The sequence below is a fragment of the Quercus robur genome, chromosome 3, assembly GCF_932294415.1.
Source record: "Quercus robur chromosome 3, dhQueRobu3.1, whole genome shotgun sequence".
Taxonomy (NCBI): Eukaryota; Viridiplantae; Streptophyta; class Magnoliopsida; order Fagales; family Fagaceae; genus Quercus; species Quercus robur.
The window spans coordinates 58987659-59004269 of NC_065536.1; positions in this window are offsets into that span (position 1 = coordinate 58987659).

The window sequence follows — 16611 nt, forward strand, 5'->3', positions numbered from 1 at the left end:
AGGGTAGTGAGTGAGATAGAGTGAAGTTTGCTCAAGAATGTGCAAGAAAACAGAGACTCACGGCTTGGCCTTGCGGGTGACTCGCGGCTGCAAGCCGCCAAACGCAGCACATGTGCCAAGCATGCCGGAAGGTGAACAGTCATGCTAGCTGGAGCACTACAGGACAAAACAGGACAACTGGCCATATGGTTATCTCGCGACTGGATCTCGCGACTTAGTCAAGCCGCGAGGTCAAGCCGCGAGCCACCCCTGTTTTGTAAATCCTAACATTTCACATTCCTCTCCCACTCTAGTATAAATACCCCTTTTACCCACGATTGTAAGAGAGCTTTCAAAGAGAATTTTGAGAGAGAAACCCTAAAGGAAAACAAGATTGATTCACCCACAATCTATACATTAGAGTCTCTTCAAATTCCTCAACTCTCTTCCTCTCCATTGTCAAATCCTTGAGAGGCATTATACCAAACCTGGTTCTCACCATTATCATTACTGTGAGAGAGCTATTTGGATTTCTTGGGAAGCAGTTAGGAAGGAACCAATCTTCATTGGTTGATGCTACGGTCTAGTAGCGGAATCCGGAAAGCTAGAAAAGAAAAAGGTTCGGCGCAACCTCGTTGGAGTAAGAAGCTTGGAGGGCTTAGGTGCACTAGGTAGATTAGGCTTGGAGGGTCTATTGCTATCCATGTATCCCAACTGTATTTTCTAGTGGATTGTTTACCACTTAGAGGGTGGCGGAGAGGTTTTACGCCGAGGGCTTCGGTTTCCTCTTCGATAACACATCGCGTGTTGTCTTTGTGTTTGCATCTTCCTTTCTCTCTATCTTTGCCTTTTTATTATCTGCTGTGGATTGTGTTTTAATTTGGCTTAGATAGTTTTTACCAATTTCATATTATAGCTTATGTTAAGTTTCCGCACACTAGTTGTTTGACATAATGCTTGAATTGGTTAAGTTGTAATTTGGGGTTCTAAACGTTCAAGGGTGTTTATACACAAAATTGAACTTTCAGTTTGCAAGTCCTCTCCACATTAATACGGCCAGAAAAGTAGATGTCATGCATTTAATGTGGCAGCTGTAGTCTCTGCATTGACATCATATACTTTCTTCCCTCTTCCGAGCTTGTGGAACTCATCCCTACTACTAATACTCGTTGGAGCGAATCTTTATTGCTGGCAGGGTGCTTGTTTGAGCCTTACTTGGTACGTCCGAGGAGACATTCTTCCTCGGACCGCCTTTTAAACAAGTTTGGGCCTATAAGAATTGGGCCGGGAGCCCTTTTGGTGCCCACACCTTCTCCTCGGACGTGGTCAAATTCTATATGGGGCCCAAGGCCCATTGTATGATCTGGGGACTTTACCCCTACACTTCTATTTCCCTAAGTTTAACTAGAGACAAAACTGAAGGATAATAAAGTAAATATATATCTTTAACTCCCACTAAAACATTGCCTATAAAATATGATCACTCTCCCACTAATCCACTTATCGAGAAGCAAACTTCACTTTTAAACTTTTCTCTTTCTTTATTTTTTTTTTAATTAATTGGCCAAGAATATTTCTTTTCTTTTCTTTTTTTATAAACCCATGTTAAAAGGTTTTTTTTTTTTTTTTTTTTTTTTTAAATTTTAGAAACCCACGTTAAAAAGTTAAAACCCTACATTCCTTGCCATCCACCCTTTTTTTTGGGGGGCGGGGGGGGGGGGGGGTGTTGAGAAATGCTATATTTACAACATTTTCACAACATTATCTATAAAATAGGATAAATTAAAAAATATATATATTAGAAGAAAGTATTAAGAGATTTGAATTTCCTCCATAACTCCACATTTACACTTTTCTCTTCTTCTTTTTTTCTTTTTTCTTTTTTGATTGTCTGCAATTTTTTTTTTTTTTTTTTGGGTTATCTAATTCTTTTTTTTTTTTTAAACCCACGTCTAACTTCCCCTAAGTTGGTTGTTTTCTTTTTCTTTTTTTCTTTTTTTTTTTTATACTTACCTCTTTGTTTTTTTTATTATTCCTTTTTGATATTAGGTTCTCTTTTTTTTTATTCACATTTCCCTTACTCCTACTCCCTAATATGAGATCTCACGTTTTTTTTTTTTTTTCTAAATCAATTTTTTTATAACAATTTTTTTTTATAACAATTCTTCTTATTTTGAAATTGAAGGAAAAAAAAAAAAAACACTCATACTATAGAACTATCGCTATAACTTTTCATCCATATCCCTTAAATTTAGACACTACTACTCTCCTGTTGGTTTTCAAATTGCTAACCATATCACCACAATTTGGTTGGATCATTTTTCTAAATGAAAACTCCCACATCCATCAATCTCATATTTCTCTCCCTTTTCTGCTTATTCCTTACCCATTTGTTTTCGCACCCTCACATGCATTCTCCAACTTCAATTTCAATCCATGTGAGTCTTTATTTTTATTTATTTTTCTCTATTAAACTTTGGTCGATAATAGGTTCTGTTTTTTTTCCCCCTTTACGAATCTTTTTTTGTTTTTGTTTTTTTGAACACATGAATCTTTTTTTTGATAATATGGTTGTAAATTTTGGGGGCAAAGGTAACACAGTGTTTGTGGTGAAGGATTTTTTTTTTCTCTCTCTCATGTCAAATAAAATTTTGTCTAATTATTTTAATATTTTGCGGCATCATCCGGGCTTATGTAAAGGAAGCAATTGTGGAGTTCAATGTCATTGAATCAATGAAGCTTTATGATGTTGATTCAAATATAATTTTGTTTTCTTCAGATTGATGAATACTCCTGGACATCAAATCCTTTCATTCCAAAGGCATTACTAGGATTCACAAGGCTATGAGGAGCATTGAGAGAGAGAGAGAGAGAGAGTCCATTGGATAAGATAGAAGAAATTTCTTACCCATTGATAATTTTTGTTTGATGAACTATGTCTGCAATTTGTTACTCATCTCTTTTATGATTCTTTTACATGTATAATTTTAATCATATATATATATATATATATATATATGTACAGCACCGAGCTTCCAAAGCCCATACTGGCCTTGGGCCCAGACCCATCTAGGCCCCGGGCCCAAGCCCATACCGGCCTTGGGCGCAGGCCCAGCAGAAAGTCCCAATTACCTTATGCCCTTCTTGAAACTGCCTTAGAGCAAAAACAAGCTTTGGGTATTAAGTTCCCAGAGTTGACCGGTTAGTCTTTCCCGGTGGAGCGCATGAGACATGTCCGGGAAGGTCATGATATGCACGGGAACGTGAGTTGCCGAACATAATCGGTGAAAATGGAACCAAATTCCAAGATCATAAATGTTGCACCGCCCTTTCACCTAAACAACCACTTTAACCAAATAATACTGGACCTTCAGTAGCACTAACGGTGACTGTAATCATGATCTTCCCACTAACCTTGGCTATAAATAGAAGAAAGTTGGGAGAAGAAGGGGTTCAGAAAAATTGAGAGAAAACAGTCAAGGAGAGGGTTCTAACTGAGTGTTACTTTGAGTCTCTCTGCCGAGAACGACCCATTGTAGGAAATACTTAAACCCACTACAAATAAATTGTGAGCCCAAGTGACCTAAGGTCCAGAAGTCTTACACTTGGTTCTTACAATTGGCGCCCACCGTGGGGCTCTCCTACAAAGCTGTGGTTTGAGTGAGACTCAAGCAAGGGAGATGTCTGAGGAGCGTTCAGGAGGGCACGTTCCGAGCAATTCCGCAGGATCTTCTCGGGGATCAACGTGGAAGGAGAGAAGGCAGAAACGGCTGGAGGATAGGGAGCATCCAAGAGGAGAGGAAAGGTCCGGATTGGGAGAAGGATCGGCCCAGACACACCGGACGATTTCAAGTGTCTCAGCACATTGGCAACATGATGATAGAGACCGGGAGCTGGAGCGGTTACGCAGATTGGTAATGGACTTGGAGTTGGAAGCAAGGGGTCGGCGCCACGAAAGGAACCACAACCCCCAACCCAGGAGAAACCGTGGCGAGGAAGGTTCCAGCCGATCTATTACACAACAACACCGAGACCGATCACGTTCTCAAGAGTCACATCGACACTCCCGGGAGACGCGTCGTAGACGGGACCGTTCCCGGTCGCATGGATATGATAATCAGGGGTCAGAGTCGCCAGAGGAGCGGCGGCACCACAACGTCGCGATGGACGCAATGAGCAGGGCCTTGCGGATGGCAGCCCGGTCTCCATTCTCTGATGAGATTGAACGGGCACCCATGCCGAGCAGATTCAAGCGCCCACCATTCAATTCCTATGAGGGGAGGACAGACCCCGTGGAGCATGTCAGTCATTACATCCACATGATGTCTTTGCATGCGCACAACGATGCATTGATGTGTAAAGTATTCCCCTCCAGCCTCGGCTCTACCGTACTGAGATGGTTCAATGGGTTGTGGAAAGGTTCTATACACAGCTTCGCCGAGCTGATTCAGGAGTTCGGTAGCAGGTTCGTAACATGCAGCCGAGTGCAACAATCGGTCGACGCGTTGCTTTCCATGAAAATGAGGGTCGGGGAAACACTTCGGAGTTATGCCAGCCGATACTGGGAACTCTACAATGAGATTGGTGGGGGAAACGAGAAAATTGCGGCTAGCACCTTCAGGATGGGGCTCCCCGAGGATTCTGAACTGCGGGAGTCGCTGACAAGAAGACCCCCGGAGGATATGAGGCAACTGATGAGACGCATAGAGGAGTACAAACGCCTGGAGGATGACTGGCTGCAAAGCAGGGGGAAAGCTCCTTTTACGGGGAGATCTCGGCAAAGCATCCTGCCGCCAAAACCGAAAAGGGACTTCAGAATGCAGGAACCGGAGGTGCAGATCGAAGGGGTTAATGTGTTGTTTAAAGAGCCCGTGCACAAGATACTGGAACGGATAAGGAACGAGCCATTCTTCAGATGGCCGAACAAAATGGGGGGCGACCCATCTCGGAGGAACCAAAGCCTATACTGCACCTATCACAGAGACAAGGGGCACACCACCGAGCAGTGTAGGGTATTGAAAGATCATCTCGGGCAGTTGGTGAAGGCAGGGCACCTGAAAGAGTTTGTAGCAGATTCCACTGACCGGGAGACCGGGCAGGGCGCCCAACAGAAAAGGAATCCCCTTCCACCACCCCTGGGGGTAATCAACGTCATTCATGCCGTACCGAGAAGAGCAGCAGCGGCAAGAAGGGTAATGACAGTGGCTTGCGCGGAGGGAGAACCATCCAAGAAGCAAAAGAAAGATAGACGACTGGACATCTCGTTCGGAGAAGATGATTTGGAAGGAACCATCCAACCTCACGACGACGCTTTGGTGGTGACAGCCCGGATAGGCGGATTCTTGGTGAAGAGGGTGATGATTGATCAGGGTAGCGGGGCTGACGTTATGTACCCAGACCTCTTCGAAGGGCTTGGGTTAAAAACCCAGGATTTGGCGAAGTATGACATGCCATTGGTCTCGTTTGACGGGAGAGTTGTGATTCCCGAGGGGCAAATCTCTCTCCCAGTGGACATGGAGGGCAAGGAAGTTATAGTTACGTTCATAGTAGTCCGATCATTCGCACCTTACACCGCAATCCTGGGGAGGCCGTGGATTCACGCCATGGGGGCTGTTCCGTCCACTCTTCACGTGAAAGTAAAATTCCCTACTGAGCACGGAGTTGTAGAGGTAAGGGGGAATCAACAGGTGGCGAAGCAATGCCTCGTAGCCGCGGTCCGGTGGGAGAAGGAACAGCTTGGCCAAGCTGAGCACGCCGAGAAAGAGACTGCATAGCAATTACAGATACCCCGCGAAACTGGGGCGGACGTTGCCGAGGAGGTGCTGAAAGTAAGAATTCTCCCAGATAGTGACAAATACTTCCAGATAGGTACAAGCATGAATGACCGGGAAAGGGTAGGGATGTTGTTGTTCCTGTTGCAAAACATAGATGTCTTCGCGTGGAACCCGTATGAAGTGCCCGGCGTAGACCCCGAGTTCATTGTTCACAAACTCAATGTGGACCCATCGTTTCCCCCGAAAAAGCAGAAGCCGAGAAGAGCATCAAAGGAACACGTCAATGCAGTAAACCTGGAGGTCCGGCGACTGAAGGAAGCCAGGGTCATAAAAGAAATATTCTTCCCGAGATGGCTGGCAAACACTGTCGTAGTGAAGAAGAAGAGCGGTAAATGGAGAGTTTGTGTGGACTTCACCGATTTGAACAGAGCATGTCCCAAGGATCCATTCCCGATGCCCAAGATTGATCAGCTAGTGGATGCCACGTACGGGCACCCGAGAATGAGCTTCCTGGACGCCTTCCAAGGCTACCACCAGATTGCCTTGGCGCCCGAGGACCGAGAGAAGACAGCATTTATATCCCCAAACGCAAACTATCACTACGAGGTCATGCCGTTTGGATTGAAGAATGCCGGGGCCACCTACCAGCGTATGATGACAAGGATGTTCCGAGAAAAAATTGGGTGCACGGTTGAAGTTTATATCGACGACATGGTGGTAAAAAGCAGAAAAGAGTCGCTACATACTGAAGACCTTCGAGGAGTATTCGAGGTACTACGACGACACAGGCTGCGCCTCAATGCCGAAAAGTGCACTTTCGGAGTGGGGGCTGGCAAGTTCCTGGGTTATCTGATCTCCACTCGGGGAATAGAGGCTAACCCCGACCAAATAGAGGCCGTCAATCGCCTCAAACCACCGAGTAATCCTAAGGAGGTGCAAGTGCTCACTGGGATGTTGGCCGCCTTGAACCGATTCATCTCCAAGTTTGCCGATCGCTGCCGGCCATTCTATCAACTTCTGAAGAAGTGGAAGGGGTTTCAATGGGACGAGAACTGCGATGAAGCTTTTCGAGAACTAAAGGAATATTTGGCAAAGGCGCCAAGGTTGACGGCCCCGAAGCCCGGGGAGGATCTGTTTATGTACCTTGCAGTCACCGATCATACAGTAAGTGCTGTGTTACTAAGGGACCGGGGAGTGCAAATGCCGGTGTATTACGTGAGCAAGACCTTGGTCGATGCCGAGACAAGGTACCTGCCTCTTGAAAAGTTGGTTTTGGCCTTGGTGCATGCCACGAGGAAGTTACCACACTACTTCCAGGCACACACAGTGTTTGTCCTCACCGAATATCCATTGCAATCACTGTTGAAGAGATCCGACTTCACAGGACGGATTGCTAAATGGGGGACTCGGTTGGGATCATTTGACATAAGATACCGACCTAGAAGCTCGGTGAAGGGGCAAGTTCTCGCTGATTTCATCGCGGAGTTTACACCTAAGAATGAAGGCAAGGTAATCTGTAGTGCGGAGATTCGCCCGTGGAGGTTATTTGTGGACGGCGCATCAAATGCTATGGGGGCCGGGGCTGGTATTGTCATCATCACCCCTGAAGGTATGCGACTGGAACACTCCTTCAGATTGGGGTTCAAAGCCTCAAACAACGAAGCCGAATATGAAGCCCTGCTGGCCGGATTGAGGGCAGTATTGCATCTGGGCGCAAAGGACGTGGAAATCTACTCGGACTCTCGGTTGGTTGTTTATCAGATCACTGGGGACTTCGAGGCTCGGGATCCCCGAATGAAAGCTTATCTAAGTACGGCAAAACAAATTATCGGTCAGTTTGGAACGGTAAAGATATCCCAGGTAGCCCGGTCACAAAACAAGCATGCTGACTCTCTTGCCACGTTAGCCTCATCTGCTACCGAGGACACGCCAAGGCTCATCACGATAGAACTTATAAGGGAGCCAAGCATTTGTGTGAAGACTGCTCTCGACCAGGCCGGAGTAGAGGTTGCGCAGGTGGCGGTGGCCGGAGTATGCTGGATGAACCCGATCATAGACTTTCTTGCCGAAGATAAAGTCCCAGAGGATGAGGCCGAGGCCAACAAGATTCGACGAATGGCTCCCAGGTACTGGTTGTCTTCGGACCGAAAGTTGTACAGAAGGTCCTTCGCGGGCCCTTACCTCTTGTGCCTGCATCCTGAAAGAGTCAAGGAGCTTCTAACCGAGCTGCATGAAGGAGTATGCGGCGGGCATGCGGGGGGACGATCTTTAGCACACAGAGCAATGACGCAGGGGTTTTGGTGGCCACAGATGCAGAAGGACGCCGCCGAATACGTTCGGAGTTGCGAAAAATGTCAAAAGCACGCCCCAATGATCCATCAGCCGGCAGGACATCTAAATCCTGTCAGTAGCCCGTGGCCATTTGCACAATGGGGGCTTGACATCCTCGGGCCATTCCCCCGAGCAACGGGGAACCGCCGTTTTGTACTGGTGGCTGTGGATTACTTCACAAAGTGGGCTGAAGCTGAAGCCTTGGCCAATATCCGGGATACTGACGTGAAGAAATTTGTGTGGAAAAACATAGTTACAAGGTTTGGAGTGCCGAATTCACTAGTGACAGACAACGGACTACAGTTCGACAGCAACGCTTTTCGGACCTTTTGCAGCGAGCTCGGCATCAAGAACAAGTATTCAACCCCGGCATACCCCCAGAGCAACGGCCAAGCTGAAGCAGTAAACAAGACTATTTTGAACGGGCTCAAGAGAAGGTTGGATGGAGCGAAAGGAAGATGGGCAGAAGAACTACCCAGTGTTTTATGGGCCTACCGCACGACCCCCAGGAGATCCACGGGGGAAACCCCATTTTCTCTGGCATACGGAGCAGAAGCAGTGATACCAACCGAGGTGAGCTTATGCAGTGCACGGGTCGCGGGGTTTGACCCAGTACAGAACGCTGACCTTATGACAGAGCATTTGGATTGGATAGAAGAATGCAGGGAGGTCGCGACCGTACGTCTTGCCGAGTATCAGCAGAAGCTGGCGCAAAGGTACAACCGAAATGTAAAGACCAAGGAATTCAGTGCCGGGGAATTAGTGTTAAGAAGGGTAATGGGGAACATGTGGGACATGGCTGCAGGGAAGCTTGCTCAGAGTTGGGAGGGACCATACAGAGTCACAGCCGTCGCAGGTGCAGGGGCCTATTACTTGGAAGACCTGGACGAGAGGCCACTCCCCCGACCATGGAACGCCAACAACCTGAAGAAATTCTACGCGTAACCATCGATGTAAGCCAAAACTTGTATTCTATTAAGATTAAGAGCATGATGAACTTTGTTGTCTGTGCTGTTTTTGACCCTGTAACCACACACCAAGAGAATCACCAATAAATCCTAAGGACAGAAACCTGACCCTCGGCTCGATCAATATCGCCAAGCAGGTGAAAACCTTACGAATAAATCCTAAGGACGGAAACCTGACCCTCGGCTCGATCAATATCGCCGAGCAAGTGAAAACCTTACGAATAAATCCTAAGGACAGAAACCTGACCCTCGGCTCGATCAATATCGCCGAGCAGGTGAAAACCTTACGAATAAATCCTAAGGACAGAAACCTGACCCTCGGCTCGATCAATATCGCCGAGCAGGTGAAAACCTTACGAATAAATCCTAAGGACAGAAACCTGATCCTCGGCTCGATCAATATCGCCGAGCAGGTGAAAGCCTTACGAATAAATCCTAAGGACAGAAACTTGACCCTCGGCTCGATCAATATCGCCGAGCAGGTGAAAACCTTACGAATAAATCCTAAGGATAAGAACCTGACCCTCGGCTCGATCAATATCGCCGAGCATGTGAAAACCTTACAATCAAATCTATAAGGACGAAAACACAATTCTCGGTTAAACCAAAACCTAATAAAAACCTAACCCTTTTTGCAAAAACTAAGTCCAATAGCGCTCTTGAATTACCCACAGCACCGCACAACAGGTTTTCGGGGGTACCATTCTATTAAGCGGCCATAGCACTAGTATAATTCAAGCAAAACACAAACAGAGATGATTTCATTCAACAAATTGAAACGGAAAAAGAAAACGGACTATTAATTAAAGAGGTAAAAGCAATTGTTCAGTCACCACATCCCGGTGACATGGGCAAATAAAACCAATAAGTAAAGACAATTGTTCAGTCACCACATCCCGGTGACATGGGCAAATAAAACCAATAAGTAAAGACAATTATTCAATCACCACATCCCGGTGACGTAGGCAAATAAAACTAAAATAAAAATAAACTAACAAGTAAAGGTAAAATCAGCTGGGAGGTTGAGTCGGTGGTGGCACTTCCTGCTGGACGGACAGGGGAAAAGGCTGGCCCTCACCAAGAAGCTCCTGCACGGTAGGTATGCTCGTGGCCTCCATGTCCTCGGGCTCGGCATGAGAATCGATTTGCTCAACCAACTCCCTCATACTGGCCATCTCCTCCTCGTCGAAAGCAGCCGGGGCGTTCTGGACGGCAGGAACAGGATTCGGAAATGGAATCTGGCCGGGGTCTCTCAGCGGTGAATCATCAGGAACTCCCATTGCCTGAAGAGCGGCGAGCCACCCGGCCTCGAAACCCATATGCCGAGCCCGAGCCACCACCGGCTCTACGGAGTTCTCGGCATCGGCAAAGCCTACGTCATACCACTTTTGCTCCGCGGCCACCAAGCCTGCCCTAAGATCGGCTATCTCGTCGGCATGGGAAGTGTTGAGGCTGAGGGCTTTGGCTAGTTTGAGTTCCGTCTCATTTTGCTTGGAGAGGAGCTCTGCATTCCTTTTTTCGGCCAATGCCCGGAACTTCTCCGCAGCAGCAGCCTTCTTCTCAGCAGCCTCGGCAAGTTTCACCTTTTCCTTAGCCGTTTTTACTGCTGACTCCCGCGCCCCTTTCTCGCGCTCATTTTCCTCATCAAGCTCCCGTGCCCGGGCAGCCACAATGTGAGCCAGTTGAGCGGCTTAGCAAGCACGAAGGTTAGCAAAGAGACAAAAGGAAATCTACATGGAGTAAATAGACAAAAGAATTACTGCAATGGCGTGCCACTCTAACCGGCGCCCCACGGACTCCTCGAACCCATCATCAAAGGCGTGCACATCCTCGGGAAGTTGGAGAGCTCCGGCCAAGGTTTGGGCAATACGGCCGCCCTCGCCCTTATCCCACATCCGAACAGAGGTGGTTGAGGGCAATGGCTTGCCGTCCAGAAGGAACTTTGGCTCCCACGCTGGAGCCACTTGGGAGGAGGACGCGCCCCTCGTGCCAGCTTCGGTTGGCGGCTCACGGATAACAATTCCCCCTGTTGGTCGGGGAGGAGTCTGTACAACGGCATCCCCCGGGCCCGTGGAATGTTGCTCGGTTACTTTCTGCTTCTTACGGGCCCGTCCGGACTGCGGAGGGGGAGGAGGCTGAGACACTGGACCCCGACCCTGAGTAGGCGGGGGCTGGTTGGTCGGCCGGGCACCAGGCACGAACCGATCAAGGGTCATGACTCTCTTTGCCACCATTCTTGCACCGGGCTGGATCGCTTCAACTGGCAAGTTAGCCGCTTCTGTCTCTTGCTGTTGAGGCTCGGCGGGTGGATCCTCGGGATGGGGCTGCTCTTGGGCTTGATCCCCTTGTTGTATGGCTTCGTGAGCTCTCTCTCTGAGGCGCCGAGATACCCGTTCCGCGGAATCGTCTCGCAGGGGAACTAGTTCGTTCGCGGCAGTGAACCGCCGACCAAATTCCCTCGCTTCCCCGGTTGTAAGCTTCAGCGGCAAGAAATTCACGTACCGGACGTCTATGTACGATAGCAGGGGGCTGTCAACTATCAGCGCCTGCTTGAAAGGCTGCCAAGTAGAGTAAACCGGTTCCACGTCGAGGATCAGGTGTGAGGCCCGGAGTTGCCCGTCCCAATGCACGTAGATCTCAGAACGGAGGACGAAGTTTAAGTCCCTGGTGTGGACGGCTCTGAGGTCCTGAACAAACACTTTGCCGTCTGCAAAAGAACAGGTGACGCATTAGCTTTTAACAATAAAATTTTTTTTTTTACTCAAACAATTATAAGAAGGGGATGGTACGAACCCACTTCACGCCGTGTGAGGGGGCAAGGGATCTCCCCGGCAAACCAATTGCCGCGCACCCTGACGAACTCCCCGGCGGAGTTCCTGTTCGAATCGGGTAGGCACGATATCAGCCGTACCCGAGCATCCCTCGTCTTTAAGTAATAATTGGTGGATTTGCTCCCACAGAGGCTGTACATTTGGTTAATATCATGGTGGTCTAATTGTAAGTTAAATGTATGGTTCAACTGGCTGACACAACTAACTACCCGGTAAAAATTGGGGGGAAGCTGGTCGGGGCACAGCCCATAGTAGGTGAGTGTGCTTATCAGGAGGGGATCTACCGGGAACCTAACCCCACCTTCTAAAATGGACATCAAAGGAAAGAAGGCTGTACCCTGCCCTCGGTGGAGTTCCATATCACTCTCATGGCAGTAAGCCACGTCCACGTCATTAGGAATACTAAATTTACTCCTAAAGGTGGCCAAAGCAGCCGGGGTATCTAGAAGGTAAGAATAACCCATCTATAAAGCCTAAAACTACAAGAATGAACTCAAAAGAAACAAAGCTGAAGGAATAGGAAGGGGAAGAAAGACTTACTTTGGGTTCTAAGGAGGAAAAGAACGCTGAGCAAGCAAGCGCACAGAAATGTGGTCGGCAGAGAGTAGGCACTAAAGATCAGAGGCGAAGGAAAAATGGAATGGCGTTTGGAGAAGGACTATTTATAGAACCCAAAAGAAATGGGGGAAGAAGAAGAAACGCTTAATCAAGCAATAAATGGGCACAGCCTACGAGCGACCCAACGAATGCCAAGCGTAACCGATTTGCCCGCCGCTTCGGTTCACGAACCGTCAGACAATAATGACGACTGCGCCTAGCGCCGCGAAACGGCGCGTCTTTTGAGATGAATATTAATGAGAAGTGACAGCAAGAAGTCCCAGGCTAGAAGATTCCGGAGGTCAAAAGGCCCAGGCAGCTCCTTGATTCTCCTCGGCGACCGAGTATGAATCAAGGGGGGGCTATTGTACGGCACCGAGCTTCCAAAGCCCATACTGGCCTTGGGCCCAGACCCATCTAGGCCTCGGGCCCAAGCCCATACCGGCCTTGGGCGCAGGCCCAGCAGAAAGTCCCAGTTACCTTATGCCCTTCTTGAAACTGCCTTAGAGCAAAAACAAGCTTTGGGTATTAAGTTCCCAGAGTTGACCGGTTAGTCTTTCCCGGTGGAGCGCATGAGACATGTCTGGGAAGGTCATGATATGCACGGGAACGTGAGTTGCCGAACATAATCGGTGAAAATGGAACCAAGTTCCAAGATCATAAATGCTGCACCGCCCTTTCACCTAAACAACCACTTTAACCAAATAATACTGGACCTTTAGTAGCACTAATGGTGACTGTAATCATGATCTTCCCACTAACATTGACTATAAATAGAAGAAAGTTGGGAGAAGAAGGGGTTCAGAAAAATTGAGAGAAAACAGTCAAGGAGAGGGTTCTAACTGAGTGTTACTTTGAGTCTCTCTGCCGAGAACGACCCATTGTAGGAAATACTTAAACCCACTACAAATAAATTGTGAGCCCAAGTGACCTAAGGTCCAGAAGTCTTACACTTGGTTCTTACAATATATATATATATATATATATATACTTTTCCCCGCTTTTTTAAAAACAAGATCAACTGATCTAAAATTTCCCTCTCTTAAAATTTTAAACCTTCTTCATCTTCCTTCCACTTTTGCCTTTTCTTTTAAGAAATATGTGGGTGTTTCACATGAAATTGAGACTCTAGCACTCAAAGTGGCTGTTGGCTGTTCGGTAGGAAATTAAGGGTACTCATTGCTTCATAAACAAAGTGTTCGGTTAGGAATTGATTTGGAATTGTCTCTATCTAAGGTTCTACCAATATTTGAATTCTATTCTTCATCTCAAATTTAGATAACTAGAAAAGAAAAGCTTTGTCCTTTTTTTTTTTTAATTATTAAATTTGTAACGGTATATTTTTTGGATAGTTAAATGTTATAGCTCTAATTAAATGCTATTCAATGTTGCAGTGATGTGATCAAGATAATTTGTGTTTTTTGGACACCATACACTAAGAAAGAAACTATTTTTAAGCTTCTAATGACACTAAGGTACCGTTTGGGTACTGATTATTGCATCCACGTTTTTCAGCAAAACGCGTTTCAGGCTTTTTTAAAAAAAAAAAAAAAAAAAAAAAAAACCAACGCCTATTACACTATTCATGGGACATGAACAGTGCAAATAGGCATATCTACAGTAACCCTTTGGTGAGCAGTAAATTTTTTATAATTATTTTTAGTTTTTAGCAAAATAAGTGGTATTCAAACACACCATAAGTATTCTTTACCCATTGTGTTGAGTTTCTTGGTTTGGAAACTTATTCTAGTAAATAGGTGTACTTACTACTTACTACTTATAATCTGATAACCCCCCCCCCCCCCCACACCAAAAAAAAAAAAAAAAAAAAAAAAAACAGCAGCTAATAGGTGCAACTGTACAAGTTGATTATAAATGTGATTGCAGCTTCACTACTATACGGCCAATCTGTCATACATACAATCACATAATAGTGCTAGCCTCATACAAAATATTCACCAAGTAGCTGAAAGCATGAAACTTCTACTCCAAATTATTTCCAAAGTTTCTTAATCTTTTTTTTTTTTTAGAGAACCTTGGTCCTTAATCTGTCACATATTAATTTTATATGATCATATGGATTATGTATTGTTGGCTTTTGATATCGAATACTTATAAACACATGGGTCTTATGCTTACAATTGTTTTGGAGGGTTTTATTCCATAAATAATTGAATGGGTTATCTCTAACTCAGAGGCTCTTCTATTTTTTGGGTAAAGGTTAATTTAGAGCATTTATTATAATTTAGAATTACTACATTTTCCAATCACAAAAAAAAAAAAAAAAAAAAAAAACCTAGGGGTGTGATAAAAAATTATTTCACCACATATAATACTCATCACACCCCTAGGTTTTTTTTGTGATTGAAAAATGTAGTAATCCTAAATTATAATAAATGCTCTAAATTAACCCTTACCTAAAAAGTAGAAGAGTCTCTGAGCACGTGCTCTAGTTTTTCTAAAACATATTGGAATATTGTCATATACCAATTTGTTTTAAATTGGCTCTATGTGATTGGTAATGATATATCATCCTTTAATATTTTTAGCCTCTAGGCTCTTACTGTAATTTTGTTATGGATCTCTCTCTCTCTCTCTCTCTCTCTCTCTCTCTCTCTCTCTCTCTCTCTATATATATATATATATATATGACTTTAAAAAAAAAAAAAAAACAAACGCACTCACAAGATAGAGGGAAAGAGGTTCTAATTTCTAACATAAAAGCACACCACAAATTCATCATAGTAACTTTTAAAGGATGGTGGGACAAGTTATATTACACACAACACACTCTCTTTCACAATATATATAATTTTGTGTGGGAATCTAATGATAACATAAGAAAGGCTTTTAGTTAAATTTCTTCATCACTCTCTCAAACCCTCCAAAATTTTTGTCGTTAAATGTTATGATTAGGGTTTGAAAATGTTGCAAATTGATATTGTAAAAAATAGATTTGGCGCATTTTGATCTGGGGGCTTGTGGCACCATAAAGTGGAAAATTTACATGCATTTTGAATTCCTTTCAAGTATGTGGAATGCTAGCGGAGGGTGCCCCTATGGTCACGCTCAGGAGAGTGAGTCACAATAGTCACCCCTGCCCCTCCTTTATTTGATCCAAAAAAAAAAAAAGTCTGTGGAATGGCTCAGTGTGATATATCTCAGTTTGCTTGGATTGTTGTTGATTGAAAAAATTGATAAAGTTGAAAAAGAATTTCTTTCCGCAGTTTATCTAAGTTGATTAGTGTGTTTACTAGATTGTGGGAAAGATCAATTATCATCATTTTGGGATAAGAAATTCTCTTGCTTTAGAAGCGTTTTTCTTGCATGTCACCTCTCTTAGACATTCTAGTTAGTTTAATAATAAGCTTTTCCATTCTTGTTCATCTTGGATTTTTGGATGTCTTAATTTCAGAAACTACAAGTTGTGTGACTTTTGAAACTTTCTTTAGATTACTAATAAGATTGTATTTGTATATTCATGCTTTGTACTGGTGGAAGTTATATAGTATCTTTAGAATCTAAATGCACATACTTAATTGTGGAAAGAACGCTGAGAATTTCTATCAATTGTGATTATGAGACTTTGCTACTATCTTTGAAGAACTTGTCAATGCAAATTTGTGAGCCATTTACAGTCAAGTAAAGAATATTCCCATTGCTCCAAAAAAAAAAAGAAGAAAGTACAGAATATTCCCCTAAAATGGATGTGCTATGGTACCCCACAATATGTAGTTGGATTTGATCCAACTTTAATAAGATTAGATTGGATTAGAGAAATATTCAAAAGAAGGAAGATTAGAGTTTGGTAACTTGTACAGTGTATCATCTCAATCTATATCACTATCTCGTATTGGATAGTTCACTAATGGATAGAAAGAGAAGACTAAAAATCTATGAACATAAAAGTATAATAATCTATGTGAAAATTATAATTAAGGGGTTAAATTCACATTTTTTTATGGTTTAAGCTTTTTGGAAAATTGGTAACTTAATATGATATCAGAGTAAAGAGTTCTAAATTCGATCTTTGTTGTGAGTTTGGACCCACACATGAGGGAGAGTATTAGAATTATAGTTAAGTGATTAAATTCACAATTTTCTAATATTTTAAGCTTTGAAGAGTGTAAG